The following is a 15,961-nucleotide window of genomic DNA, read 5'->3' as shown; positions in this document are numbered from 1 at the left end:
TGTCTCTCAGTCGTGAGCTGCAAAAATGTATTTTCATTTCAGTTGTACCATAACTCATTCACATATTTTATTGAGGAAACTTTTTGTACAGATAACTTCTTATCCCTCAGTTAATTTGACCCAATCATCTCTTTGCCCAATAGGGGAAATACTGGTTTCAACATCTGATTATGGGTTTCTCATTTAAAAGTGCCTTACACCACTAGTAACTATAGGCCCCTGGGCTGACATACTCACTGTCTGAGGAACATATTAAAATGTGTGTCTTTTTCTTCATTGTCCTAGTTTATAGAAGAGGAAACGGAGACAGAGAGATTAAGTGACTTTCCCAAGGCTGGTCAGTGGCAGTGCTGGGAACAGAACATAAGAGTTCATTACGTAACCTGCGAAAGAGGAGGAATGATCATGTTATACCACCCCCTGCCATCTTTATTCTTCCTTTCAAAATTCAGTTGGTACATTTGAGCTGAGATATCGCTGCTAGCTATACTTGTGCAACTGGTACTTAGGAACCCTGGTTTAGAGTCTGATCTGGAGAACAGTCCTATGAAGTTTAGAAGTAAAATTAAAAGTTTTTTTTTTAAATATCGGCATGGTGAGGACTATGAAGGCATAGAAAGCTGGACCCCACATGAACCCCAATCGGGGGACAATAATAGGCTTCAGCAGTATACATTGCAACTGTGACCTGACTTGCTGTTCTTGAGGGCTTTGTCTAAGAAGTTTAAAATGGAAGCATATGCAAACGGCAGACATACATTGCCTACATTTTTCAAGTTTCGATTTGCATTAGGTAGCAACACCTCAGGCACTGTATACTTGGACTGTTTCATTGATTCTATTTCGCCAGCAAACAGCAATTACAAAATGGACCCCTCATGTAAGAAGGGTTTCCTGGACAGAAAAGACGACACAACCAGTGTTGCAATTACAGAATTTTCATTGAGCCTCATAGAGTTGAATCTAAATGGATCAATGGAACTCTGACAATTAACACCAGCTGAAGATCTGTCCCCAAATACGTAATATTGAAAATTTAAAGACAATATAACCAGCCAGATACAACACAGTTAAAGCTGGTTTACACACAACTTTAGCTGAAATAACTCCATTGGTTTAATTCACACCTTTTATTATTTTACTGCAAGTTTGTGTGTGGACATTTATTTTGAAATAAGTGTCCTTTTTGGTTTAGCTTAAAATAGAGAAAAATTGTTTATGGCTAGTCTACACTAGAAAGGAGATGACACTTACACAGGGAAAGGGAATCTTGTACTGGTATAGTTAAACCACTGCCCCAAACGACAGAAGTTATACCAGCAAAAGAAGTCTCCTGCTGTTATAGTTGCATCCACGGGTGGGAGGGGGGGGGAGAAAAGTGGGGCACTTCTTGAAGACATAACTAAATCAGTCAGGGGTATGGAATTTTTCACACCTTTGACAGACACAGCTATGCTGGCAAAACTTTGTTGTCTAGACTTGGCCTTAGCTTAAGGTGGTCAAAAAATTACTTAAGCTAAATTAATATAGGACACTTCACTTCCAACATAAGTGTCCACACAGGGACTTATACAGAAATAACAAAAGGTATGAATTAAAATGAGTTAAATGTCTGTGTGTAGGCTAGCACTTCACCAAAAAGGATCAGTATTCAACTAGCTGGAAGAATCAAGAAAGTGAACTCTGTAACAGATACAAAATCAAATGAGTAAGAGGCAGCCTATGAATGGCCAAGAGTAGGCCAACCGAAAATCAAAATTTCAGCATAACCAATAATAACTGTCAAGAGATGCCATTACACCTCCCTTAGGAGGAAGCTCCTTGGCCAAGGACTCTCAACTGAGAAAAACTGACCCCAGCCCAGTCCCGAGTGAACCTGGAGATGAAGAACAAACCTGCCTGTTTACTGTGTCTGCAGGTTGGCAATTTCGGGCAAGAAAGGATCGGCCAAATACAGAGAAGACAGCAATAAGATTAGGATTCCACTGAGATGTCTGGAATGAGAACCAAACCCATTCTAAATTATGAGAAAACTGCAAATCATGCTCTTTCATTCAGAGCCAGAGGATTTGATTCTGTATCCTTGGCAACAGAGTTTGGGCACAACAAGGCACTCTGGCAGCCTGCGCTTTAATGGAAGACGACAATGCTTCACATTGAGGAGTTGATATAGAGGAGGTAAAGAGTTTATCTCGCTCCATCTGGCTTTTCTCTTTACTGTGCCTTCCTGATAAAGTTTATTCATTTCTGTTGATTTGTTGAAGCAATTGAAACAAAAGGAGAAATCTGCATAACTGTCAGGCTCACATATTTATGGGACACAAAGCGTGAGGAATACAAACTCAAGGGTCACTTTGACGACATTACCTTGACTATGGTACACACAGTACACATTCCTGCCCAAGAGCTCCTTGTCTATGGTGCGTCATTAGACAGGGAACAAATAAATACAATTAGGTAGGATTTCTTTTGTGAAGCAAACTAACAAAAGCTAAGACATGGAAAGTTAACTGGTAATACTATTCTATTATATATTTGCAAACAGAAAGGGGGACAAAGATATTAAGGTGAAGCTGAAAGATCTGCCTCAGCTTCCAGTACTTCTTGTGTGATTTCTGTCATTAAAAGAAAACAAACTTCATTAAAGGTCAAGAGGGGAAAAAAAACATTAGGCATCACAGGGTCAAATTGTGGTCTAGGTCACTCCAGGTATGTCTACACTGCAATTAAAAACCCACGGTGGGCTCATGCCATCTGATTCAAGCTGCAGAGCTACTTCATTGGAGTGTAGATTTCTGGGCTCGGGCTGCAGCCCACGTCAGATGGCATGGGCCAGCCGTGGGTTTTTAATTGCAGTGTAGACATACCGCAAGAGAAGAGCTGCATATCTATTTAAAATACGTATATGCCCCCTCTCATTACCATAGTAGCTGAGAACCTCAGACTTTAATGTGTTTATCCTCAAGAGGTAGGGAAATGCTATTTTACAGATGGGGAACTGAGGCATAGAGACACTAAGCGACTACCCAAGGTCATACAGGAAGCCTGTGGTGGAGCAGGGACTTGAACGCAGATCTGCTGAGCTGTGCCTTAAGCACAAGGCTCCCGCAGTGGAAGGCAACCTCAGTTAAAATGGGTAGGGATCATTGGTCTGAGGGCTAGCTTGTATATTTCTACCAACCCAGAAAGTAATCTCTGCAGAAGCTAGCCTTGGCTGCAATAACTTCCTGGGGGAATGTGCTATAGGAATTGAGGGTGCTCAGCATTTTGCAGGATTGGTCCTAAGGTTGCCACCATATTAACAAACAAAAGAAAAGGTTTATGCAACAGCATAAAAAAGAATAATTCCATTTCAATTAGAGAAGAGGCCAGACAGGCATGGAGCACAGCAGCTGTCATCATTCACTGCAAATAGGCATAAGGAGGCTCATTTTGTTGGAGGTCTATGGGTATAATTGAAAATTAATATTTTATTCATTCAGAGCTTCCCTCTCATCCCTCACTCAAATTGTCCTGTCTTTTGCTAGCTTTCCTCTAAACCCTTCCATTAGAGGGGGGGGGGGAACCAATGTTAATATAATGAGAGAATAATGGGGTATTAAAAATATACTTGCAGATGCATATAGCGATGTTGCTTTACTGAAGGGGGTGCCCATTCAGCATGGTACTTAAGCACACAAGTAATCCCATTGATTTCAGGATGACTACTCATGTACCTAAAAGACCTTACTGAATTGGGACTTAGGTCCTGATCCTACAGACATGTATGTAACACACTTAACTCAATGGTTAGGTTCGTCGAGGATGCCTGGGCAGACATGGGTGCTCCTGGCTGGCCTTGGTGAGGTCAGTCGGGGGCACCTGGACAAAAATGGGAATGACTCCAGGTCATTCTCTTCTTTAAGTTTTGTCTAATGGAGATTGAGTCCTGCCTGGAATATCATGCCAGCTGGAGGCTTCTGCCTCAGGCTGCTCTCCCAGTCGGCAGCACAGCGCAGTCGCACCTACCCCAGCCTACCCCTTGCTCCCAGGGCTCATGAAGCCTGGACAGTAGTAAGGAGCAGTTCAACTATAGGCTGAGCAAGTGCAGAATGGTGGTAGAATGTGCATTTGGATGTTTAAAAGCTCGCTGGTGCAGTTTACTGACTCGGTTAGACCTCAGCAAAACCAATATTCCCATCGTTATTACTGCTTGCTGTGTGCTCCACAATATCTGTGAGAGTAAGGGGGAGACGTTTATGGCAGGGTGGGAGGTTGAGGCAAATCGCCTGGCCGCTGATTACGCGCAGCCAGACACCAGGGCAGTTAGAAGAGCATAGCAGGGCACGCTGTGCATCAGAGAAGCTTTGAAAACCAGTTTCATAACTGACCAGGCTCCAGTGTGAAAGTTCTGTTTGTTTCTCCTTGATGAAAACCTGCCGCCTTGGTTCACTGTACTTCCCTGTAAGCCATCTGCCCTCCCCGCCCCTCTTTGATCTCCACTTGCAGAGGCAATAAAGTCATTGTTGTTTCAAATTCATGCATTCTTTATTAATTCATCACACAAATGGGAGGATAACTGCCAAGGTAGCCCAGGACGGGTGGGGGAAGAGGGAAGCACAGGGGTGGGGTAGCTGTAGGGGCATACAGCTCATCATAGAAGCGGCATGTCTGGGGCTCTGACTTGGAGCGGCCGTTTGCCTCTCTGGTTCTTTGGTAGGCATGCCTGAGCTCCTTAAGTTTCACGCGGCACTGCTGTGTGTCCCTGTTATAACCTCTGTCCTTCATGCCCTTGGAGATTTTTTCAAATATTCCGGCATTTCCTCTTTTGGAACGGAGTTCAGATAGCACGGATTCGTCTCCCCATACAGCGATCAGATGCAGTACCTCCTGTTTGGTCTATGCTGGAGCTCTTTTGCAATTCTGGGACTCCATGGTCACCTGTGCTGATCAGCTCGCCACGCTGGCCAAACAGGAAATGAAATTCAAAAGTTCGCGGAGCTGTTCCTGTCTACCTGGCCAGTGCATCTAAGTTGAGTGCGCTGTCCAGAGCAGTCACAATGGAGCACTCTGGGATAACTCCCGGAGGCCAATACCGTCGAATTTCGTCTACACTACCCCAAGTTCTACCCAGCAGGGTCGATTTCAGCGCTAATCCCCTCGTCGGGGAGGAGTACAGAAATTGATGTTAAGAGCCCTTTAAGTCGACAAAAATGGCTTCGTCGTGTGAACAGGTGCAGGGTAAAAATCGATCTAACACTGCTAAATTCGACCTAAACTTGTAGCGTAGACCAGGGCTTAGTGACTTGCTTAAAGTCACACAGGAAGCTTGTGACTGAAGAAAGAATTGAATCTGGGTCTCCCACATCACACGCCAGTAACCCAACCATTGGGCAAGACGTCCTCTCCTTCCATTGTATTTGTTAGTAATAACAGCAAAAATAATAGCAAAAAGAAAGCTGTGGCTGAGTTTTTTTAAACTTTATTTTCAAGTCGATTCTTGCACTTAGTTCTTGCAGGTTTGCAGTGTAGTTTTTAAACTTTCCTTGGTTTATGTTGTATACATTTCTCATCAGAAGCATCAAGAGGAGCAAAAGGTTGCAGACAGTGTGACAAATGTTACTCTCCAATCTTTCTGTTCTTGCAGGTTTTTTTTTTAAAGTCACTTATTTCATTTTGCTACTAACCGAACCTTTGTACCTTGGACAAATTCAATAACCATGACTCAATCTACAACCCATACTGAGCTGTCTTCCGTTTCATCTTACCTATTAAAATCAGCACAGAGTGTTTGATGAGTGGAGAAAGAATTGATTCCAAGCTATATAAACTCTGACAAAGTGGAGGGGTGCACTAGAATCATGAAAGAGCTACTTTATTACTCAGGGCTACACACGTCGATGCATGCGCCTTTCAACGTGAGCAAACACTTCATGTGTCACCCCTTTCACCCCTGACCTTTAGGAGCCCTATTTCTGCAATTATGCATCACCTTTTCACTTTTCATTTATTATTTATCTGATGGGGACAGTAACAGATGCCACCTTGTGCTTTCAGAAAAAGGCCCGTTGTCTTTGAGCCCTGGCTCAAGTCACCTGCTTAACTGATATTTTGCAACAGCACAGGGCACAGTATATGCATTAAATAGCAGCAAAAGTGTGTTTAGTACTGCCTCTCTTCAGCTAAAACTTTTCTACCCAAAGCCACAATCCATCTCAACAATAGTCAGTCAGATGCATGACGGCTCAGATTTTTGCAGTAATGCTGGTTTCTATTGGGCCAAAACCTAGAATTCTTAGTCAGGACCAAATCCTCCAGCCCAGCCTGAGGAAGGGTTATTATTACAGCAAGCCCAAAATACTCTGCAGGCTGGTGCTAAATGCCCTGTAATAAGGCCTGATGCCCAAAGCCTGTTTAGTCAGGTGCTATACACATGAACAGGATATGGCCTTCAGTTTTTACCAAGCTATCATCCTACTGAACTGGATAAGGACTGCAGAGCTTGGCCCAAATGTTAATAGATGCTATTTCAGTTCCTGAATGGTGAAAATGCAACAAGATTAAATCTCATATTATTTCAGCCCTCTCAATGACTTCCTCAGGCTGAAAAAGCCCTCATGAAATGTGAATGCTGAAATATTTGGTTTTAAATGGGTCCTTGTGAAATCTGAATACACAGCCTTGATGAAAACTACCTTTAAATAACCTTCAAAATTATATGTGACGTGAGCCCCTAAAAATAGGTTTACCATACATCTGGGTTTTCCTGGACAAGACATCTTTTTTTTTTGTTCCTCTGATCTCTGTCCAGGTGGATTTTTGAAATATGAACAAAATGTCTGTGATTTGGTATTGCCACCCTCACTTTCGTGCAACTTTCAGAGCTGGATGGCTGGAGAGCAGCGGCTGCTGTATGCCCCCTCCCGCCCCCCAGCAGTGTCCTCTAGTTGGGAACTTGAAATATGGTAACCCTATCCAAAAATATATTAATCCCTTTGCCTTCTATCTTAAAGAGAGAGATTTTCATAGGCACAAATGAGTTAGGGGACTTTCACTGGGAGCTGGGCACTTAACCCCTACTTTTGCTTTTGAAGTTCAATGATGACCCTATATGTGACCCATTGTAAGTGAATAGAACCCAGATCTGTAGAGCCTGGGAGGGCTGATATTCTCACAGGGCCACCGGAAGGCCCTGCAGAGGCACAGCCAGAAGAATAGGTGCCACAGGAAGTACCCTGCAAGAGACCCAGAATGACAGTACACTACAGCCCTCTGATTGGCCAAGTGCCCCTACTTAACCCAGGGCTTGCCCTAGGAAGTGGTCTGGGCAATCATACAGACTTCGGCCTGCTACCATGCTGTACTTTGTCTTGGCTCCTGATTTGACTCCAGCCTGACTTTGACACCAACTCCTGCCTCGCAGTCCTAACCTGGTACTGCCTTTGATCTCTGACCCTGGACGACTGACCCTGACCTTGCGATTCCTCTAACTCCAGCCTAGTGACACCTGTCCCTGGTGGGCAGACCTTGGCCCAACTGTGACTGCTAGGCAAGACTGCCTACACCCCAGCCCCTTACACCATCAGCTGTAAAAGTGATTTATCATTTTCTGAGATCTGCCTGCACAGCCAGTAGTGAGATTAGAATGATAGTGCCTTTAATTTTCACTTATCTGTAGGGAGGTGTAGACTTTCTATCACTCACATTTATATTGGAATTTGGGTCTAGAGCTGGCAAGGTTCAAAAGGTTCAGTTGGTTTCTGGATGACTGCAGGAAGGGGAAGGATAGGCGTTGAGGGGTGGTTGCATTGCTTGGAGCATGAGGTTGCTGTAGTCTGAGTGGTGACAATATGAGGGGCCTTGATTGTCCTTAATTTGTAACTGCTTTGCTTTTTGCCAAGGGGAAGAGAGGGGGCTGGGCTTCATCCTGCAGAATACTAAACTAAGCAACTTCAGCTTCCATTGAAATCAATGGGAAACGAAGGCACTCAATTTACTGTGGTGTTTGGGGATTTAGTTGTAATGAGATTTGAAGCTATCCAAATATTAATTGCTTCAGTTGCACGAACGCCATTGTGGGGGAAAACCTTTAAGAGGTGTTTTTATGCTGTGTTTCACAGAGTAAGTCTCAGGTACTGCACCGAGTAACAGAACTAAATAAATAAATTGGACAAAAACCTCAAATAATTCATTTTGAAATCGCCTTAGTCAAGCCTGTAAAAATCTATTAGGTGGGAATTTTCTTTTTTTAAAGCAAGCTTTAAAATATATTCATGGAGGATACTACCTTCTTTTAATTAAAACAGGAATAGATCAGAGCTCCAGGGAAAAGCACATTTCCTTTAATGGCCTAGTAAGTAATTGCTATGGCATCCTATCCATTACGGTAATATCCAGCAAAAGACCCATCAAGTACTACCTGATCCTCTAATAATTAATATCTTTTTTAATATATAGTCATCCCTGAGACTTTACACTGGACTCTGAATAATGCTGCTACTAGAGAAGTACCACACTTTTTGCAGATGCTTGGAGATCCTTTCAGTGGAAGCTAGAACACGTACAACTTAATAATCCTAATAAATCTTGGAAATTAAAGTAGTTAATACTACTAAAGTGCTGGGGATAAACGCCAGGACTCTTCCACTGCTAAACGAACGCCATTAACCCCTCTCCGAGGCATATCTGGAGTTCTATGCAACACAGATAACTGCACTGTCCAAAATAGCCAGTGTATTTGCTAGCCCCAACAGGCCGAATGTAGCTGTGGTAATGAAGAAAGCCTTCCTTATAACCGTAGGGAAATATCCATGATTTGCCTGAGCTTGCAGTGTGGCTTTTTAGCATTTGGGGCTTTTGTTGGAAATGGATCTCCGAGACAGAAATACTTCCTGACAGATTCCTCGTCAACGTTCAAGCAACTCAGGAACATATCATTACAAAGTAAATGTGCTTTCAAATTAATTGGCTGTCTTGTTTTAGTGGCCTGGCTTCTCAAGTCTTGCGTTTCTATCTTAATTTGTGAGTCTATTGGCCACGTGACAAAGGACACATAGGGTAGTCTATCATTATAAGGGATTCCAATTAATCTGAGACAATAATGCTGTTCCTCTTCAAAAAGCAGACATCATTCCAAAGGGATCTCCAGGAATATTTTCAACAAATGGGACCGTACCATGTCATCCATTTTAAAGTAGTTTTCCTGATTTCAATTGGTAAAGAGTGCTGGTTAAAAGTGGAGGGCAGGATATTTTAAATTCACCACTCAACAGTGATGACTCTTCCTCCTTTTCAGAGAAAAGTTTATTTGCCCCCAGTCTCATTCTTCCTTTTAGCGAGTGGATATTTTCCCTTTTCAAAGATTTTCTAAGTAAAAAGCCTCAGAAACAAGATTTAGGCAAAATTCCCAGTTTTCACAGCAACACCTAATAAAACATGATCTGCCAATTTTCACACCATCTTATAAAATATGATAGGATGCACAATGACAGCAGATGTCTCTAAAAAGCCTGCAGGAGTGGTTATATAGTCTGACGTTAAATACAGATGGTCAGAGGAACCAGGGGTGAATTTGGCCTATAAAGACTACAAAATATTTCGATTTTTAAAATAAAATAAAAAAAAAATCAGTGGAATAAGTACAAACTGACTCCTTTGAACACTGATCTCCACCGCTCATTTGAAGTGGCGCTGATAGAAACTATTGCCATTTTTCCATTGCATTATATAGCAAGGACTATACATTGCCATCATTAGCTCTTTCCTTATAATTATCATATTGAATGGTATGTTTTATCCTGGGAATATCCCACTTTCAAAACTCTGTGGGCAAAATCTTGGCCCCATGGAAGTCAATGGGAGTTTTGCCCTGATTTCAATGGGGCCTGGATTTCACCACATGGATCTAATCCAAAACACATTGCAGAGAAACTAACTGAATTCTTTGCATCAGTCTTCACTGCAAAGGATGTGAGGGAGATTCCCAAACCTGAGCCATTCTTTTTAGGTGACAAATCTGAGGAACTGTCCTAGATTGAGGTGTCATTAGAGGAGGTTTTGGAACAAATTGATAAACTAAACAGTAATAAGTCACCAGGACCAGATGGTGTTCACCCAAGAGTTCTGAAGGAACTCAAATGTGAAATTGCAGGACTAACAACTATTGTCTGTAACCTATCATTTAATCAGCTTCTGTACCAAATGACTGGAAGATAACTAATGTGACACCAATTTTTAAAAGGGGCTCCAGAGTCAACCCCTGCAATTACAGGCCGGCAAACCTGACTTCGGTACCAGTCAAACTGGTTGAAACCATAGTAAAGAACAAAATTGTCAGAGACATAGATGAACATAATTTGTTGGGGAAGAGTCAACATCTTTTTTGTAAAGAGAAATTGTGCCTCACCAATCTACTAGAATTCTTTGAGGGGGTCAACTAGCATGTGGACAAGGGGGATACAGTGGATATAGTGTACTTAGATTTTCAGAAAGCCTTTGACAAGATCCCTCTCCAAAGGCTCTTAAGCAAAGTAAATAGTCATGGGATAAGAGAGAAGGTGCTCTCATGGATTGGTAACTGGTTAAATGGTAGGAAAACAAAGGGTAGGAATAAATGGTCAGTTTTCAGAATGGAGAGAGGTAAATAGTGGTGTCCCCCAGGTGTCTGTATTGGGCCTAGTCCAATTCAACATATTCATAAATGATCTGGAAAAAGGCGTAAGCAGTGAGGTGGCAAAATTTGCAGATGATACAAAACTACTCAAGATAGTTAAGTCCCAGGCAGACTGATAAGAGCTACAAAAGGATCTCTCAAAACTGGGTGCCTGGGCAACAAAATGGCAGATGAAATTCAATGTTGATAAATGCAAAGTAATGCACATTGCAGAACATAATCCCAACTATACATATAAAATGATGGGGTCTAAATTAGCTGTGACGACTCACAAGAGATCTTGGAGTCACTGTGGATAGTTCTCTGAATGTGCAGCGGCAGTCAAAAAAGTGAACAGAATGTTGCAAATCATTAAGAAAGGGATAGATAAGAAGACAAAAATATCATATTACCTCTATATAAATCCATGGTACGTCCACATCTTGAACACTGTGTACAGATGCAGTTGCCCCATCTCAAAAAAAAGATATATTGGACTTGGAAAATGTTCAGAAAAGGGTAACAAAAATGATTAGGGGTATGGAATGGCTGCCGTATGAGGAGAGATTAATAAGACTGGGACTTTTCAGCTTGGAAAAAGAGACGATTAAGGGGGGGTATGATAGAGGTCTATAAAATCATGACTGGTGTGGAGAAAATAAATAAGGAAGTGTTATTTACTCCTTCTCATAACTCAAGAACTAGGGGCCACCAAATGAAATTAATAGGCAACAGGTTTAAAACAAACAAAAGGAAGTATTTTTTCACACAATGCACAGTCAACCTGTGGAACTCCTTCAAACAAGAAGTCTGTGGCAGACCTGGAAATTGAACTCAGATCCTGAATCCCAGTCTAGTGTCTTAACCATAAGACTCCATCTTCCACCAGAAACTAAGTAAGGTCAGGTTTGGTCAGTAGTTGCATAATAGTCCCTCGGAAATCCACTGTTTCACACGGAGTGGCGTTACCTGGTATTGACAATGCTGCTGAAGAAGCAGAGCACACAACATAAATCCCAGGTCATAGCAACTTATGTTAAAACTACCATGCACTCATTCCAGTAGAAGTATGTTCACCATGGTGTCATAACTAAATTCCACCTGTAGTTTCCATATAGTTATGTCAATATGCCTACCCACACCCTATAATCATTTATAAACATAGCTACAAAATGCAAAACACTGAATGCAATTTGATTAGAGATGGTATGTTTCACTTCCTGCCATTAGCGACTGCAGTGTTACTGTGGTTGTTCCTTTGTTCCCTAGAGGTGACTGCATTTTAATGGTAGGGAAGATAATTCCTGTATCCATGGTTTCTAAAGCATTACCTAAAGTAATCTAAAGATTACACTGTTATTTAAAAAAAAGCTCATTTAACTGTAAACTTCCTCCTATTTATCTCATTCAGCTACCTAGCACATCTTGAATTTCAACCAGATTGAAAACTCACTGTTTCCTTCTTACAAGTTTGTGCAGCACCCAGCACAATAAGGTCTTGGTCCTTGAATGGAGCCCCTGACACTACTGAAAGAAAAATACAGATGCAAAAGAAATACAAGTCATTATTAATAATGTCATAACTTAAACGGGCTAAATCCCTCTCCAGTGTAACTTCATTAGCTTCAATAAATTGCATAGTTTATAATAAATTAGTCATTCTTCTAAGTGCAGGCAAGTTGTTGTAGTTTAAATTTAGAAAAAAGTAACACATTTATTCAGTTGGGAGGTGGGAAGAAAAAAAAGCATTAGTGCCCTTCTCTAACCTTATCAAGTGATATACAAAAAACACAGACATATGTCTGGGGGTGGCAGTTGGAAGAATGTAGGCTGTGCTGAGTATTCTACTGGATTTGTAGAGACCTCAGGTCGCTAGGCACTTGTAATCCTGTAAGAATTACACTTGGCTTTTGCTCCAATTAACACAAAAGGTATTTTTTGGAGCTTCAGTAGTGCAGAAGCCAATGTATTTTGCTGGATCAGGTTCTAGCCACAGAAATATGCTAGATTCCAAAGGATTTGGAAACAAAAACAGTTCAAGTTGATAATTGTGTAAACATTGAAACCCAGTTTCTAAAATTAATGCCAACTATGATGACTGCAGAAACATGTGGAGCAGATATATGGGCACACACGCGTCTCCAGAAGCCTGAGAAAACAATGAGCTACAACATAAACCAATAATACTTCTGTGTGAAGCCAAAAATAATCTTTTGCATTTCTGGACCCTATTACAAACAGGAGAGGATAGTGGCTGTGAGAACTAGGCCAGGTAGGCTATTCCATGTGTACAGGGTGACATGGAAGAAAGCCTATGGAGTGTTGTGGGAGAAGCAGACAAAAAGCAATAGGGAGTAATAAGACTGGTCTCAGTGGTGGAGTGGAGGGGGAGGTGTTGGAAGAATGTGATTAAACCTGAATATTTTATGGCCTAATGCTCCTCTGTGGGCTACTCCTTCACTGAGGCAAGGAAACCAAGTTTGGGGTCATTGTTTTCCAATCAGAGAAACCAGAGTCGACAAGGGAAAGGGGGCTCAGCCCTCAACTTTTACGTCCATGAAATCATAGCTCTGCCCTCCTTTGCTTGGAGGCCTTGTTTCTGTGCATTGCCTCCCATTTCTGTTCCACTAGTCTCCCATTTCCAAAAACTCTCCACTAACAGAGACAGTTAAGAGGATGCATTGATTCAGCTCAGACCCAGGCTTTACCTCCCAATAGCCAGCACGAATCTCTTTTGAAGTGATACTTATCTCTGTAGCAGCTCTGGGCTGCTGCATCTTCCCCCAGCGGTGAACTTTCCACCCCCGGGATCTACGCCAGGGACCATGAGCTGAATCTGCCCCAGTATCTCTTAGAATGCAAACAGGGCCGGCTCCAGGCACCAGCAGAGCAAGCTGGTGCTTGGGGCGGCAGATTGAACGAGGCGGCATTCCGCCCAATCCTAGGGCGGCACGGCTGCTTTTTTTTTTGTTCTGCTCCAGCTGCCCTGTAGGGGGCGGCAGCGAGGAGGACGGGAGCGCCCTGCAGCAAGCCCGGCAGGGCAGTCTTCGTCCTTCTCTCCCCGCCAACCGCAGCGGAGCCCTCCCGGCAGGCAGCAGGGTGTGGCCCGGCAGGCCGCGTGGCAGCGCCCTGCTGTAGCCCTGGCCGCCCCCCTTCTCTCTCTCTCTCCCCCGCTAGCCGGTCCCCCTGCACCCGCACTCTGGTGCGCCGCAGGTTTTTTTGTTTGTTTGTTTGTTTATTTTGGCTTATTTTGGCAGCCAAAAAGCCAGAGCTGGCCCTGGATGCAAACTAGTTTAACTAAACCAAAATTAGCCGATGGCAATGGAAGTGGCAAAATACCCACTACCTAAGACATTTCATCCTAGGTGGGCAAGCACCGAAGAACATAGGGAGCAAGATATACTATAATACACAGTTGCAGAGAAGATGAACCAAGTGACTCAACAGCTCATTTCCATCTCTAATACTATGAGCCAGTTTTTTCAAATGATAGACTATTCATACGGGCAAAGACTTTTCTAGCCGGAGACTTTTTTCGGTAACTCATTAAACTAAATTCCCTGTGGCAAAATGTAAGGTAATTGCCCTTCCAGCAGACGGTTAACTGCATTGCAATAGCATTACTATCAAAAGACTACATTTTCATTGTGCTAGTCAAGTCCTAAGGTTTAGGACTATTTTTCTGGTCAATACATTGGCTTTATTTTTTAATGCATGCTGCAAAGATTTACACAACGGCGTGAATGTTTTCTCCTAACATATGTTCAGTGCTTTACTCCTCTACCTTAAGCAATTTGCTGACAATCATTTTCTGCAAAAATAAGCTGTGAGTTTCGAACAAAGAACTGCCACCCTGACAGGCATCTTCACTCCCTTGTCCGCCTTTCTCTACTGACTAAAATGGTTCAACTTTATTCCACGGTCAACAGGAAGCCAGGAAGCTTTAGGGGAGAGAAACAATGTGGGGAGACTGATGATGAATTGATTTGGAAAAACTCCAGCAGAATTGAAACATTTCTTTATTATTAATATGAAATTGTGAAAAATATGTATAGAAAAAAAGGTCTAAGAATTCCCAGTGGGGAGATCTGAAACAATGAGACCAAAACAGAGGATCTGAGGATTCATGGCTTGCAGCAGGCAGGAAATACCCAGGTGACTTTCAAAGCTAAGAATGCTCTTCATTGAGACAGCTTAGGAGAATTCTTCAAGAAAACGATTCAGAGGACTCAGCTAGAAGAGGCTAACATACAAAATAAAAGGAAAAAGAAGTCAAGGGACCAACATGCAATGATGAATTGAGCTGGATTTGGGAATGGAAATCTGTTACAATCCTCAGGGATACTTGAACTACTTAGGAAGTTTCAATAAGGAATAAGGGATTCATCAGGAACAACTGGGCGATATTTTCCATCCAAAACGGTAAGCTTTCCAAGACATTTTAAGTTTAAAATTAATTGTATCAACACTTGCAGAAGTGGAGTGGGTTTGTTGTTTGTTTGCTTTTTAAATAGAAGGGAAGAAGATAATTTTAGGTTTACTTGGGCCTGCCACATCTCAGGGGGCAGGACTTGATTTCTCAAGGTCCCTTCCAGGCCTACATTTCTTTGATTCAGATTTTGTCACAGCATTCTTAAAATGATTACAAAAATAAGAGAGAAACATAGAAGAGGTGAGACAGAAGGACCTTCTCTGATAAAGAAGGAAAAGGAAAAGTACTAACAGATAAAACAGGGCTTGGCCTCTCTTCTCTTCTTCACACTGCCCTGCCTTCGCAGCACACTCTCCTCCTCCTCTCTGTAACCCAGGATAAAAAAAATAAAAGATGTCAGGTATCTTTAGGATATAGATGTTTTAAGACCAGGACTACAAGACTACAAGACCAAATTAGGCCTTAGGATAAGTTAGCTATATTATAAAGATAACATGCTTGCACTGAGACCCTGATGAGAATGAGAAGTTGAGAAGGGTGGGAATAAACCTTCTCAACCAATAATAAATCTGCTGAGCTTGTGTCTATGTCTGTGACATGCTAATGTTTTGCAAGTAACTGGTGGGTTTGGGTAATAATGTCCACGAGAGATCAGTGGGCACTACAAGATGACCATTGGTAGCCGGGGTGAAATCTTAGAGACTTCATTAAGGTAACTGCCTGTTACTATGGTGATAAGGGGACATACATGTAATGGGAACTAAACGAGTTAGCCGATGAAAAACTGGGCACCCCAAAAGTAGTGTGGTGTGGAAGTTCAAATAAGGAAAAGGGGTTAACAAATTTCATACATATTTATGAACTCCAGTGGGCGTAGTGTGATACATTATAAAAGCTGT

Source organism: Malaclemys terrapin, chromosome 10, assembly GCF_027887155.1.
Source record: "Malaclemys terrapin pileata isolate rMalTer1 chromosome 10, rMalTer1.hap1, whole genome shotgun sequence".
NCBI lineage: Eukaryota > Metazoa > Chordata > Testudines > Emydidae > Malaclemys > Malaclemys terrapin.
Note: the sequence above shows the minus strand (reverse complement) of the source record.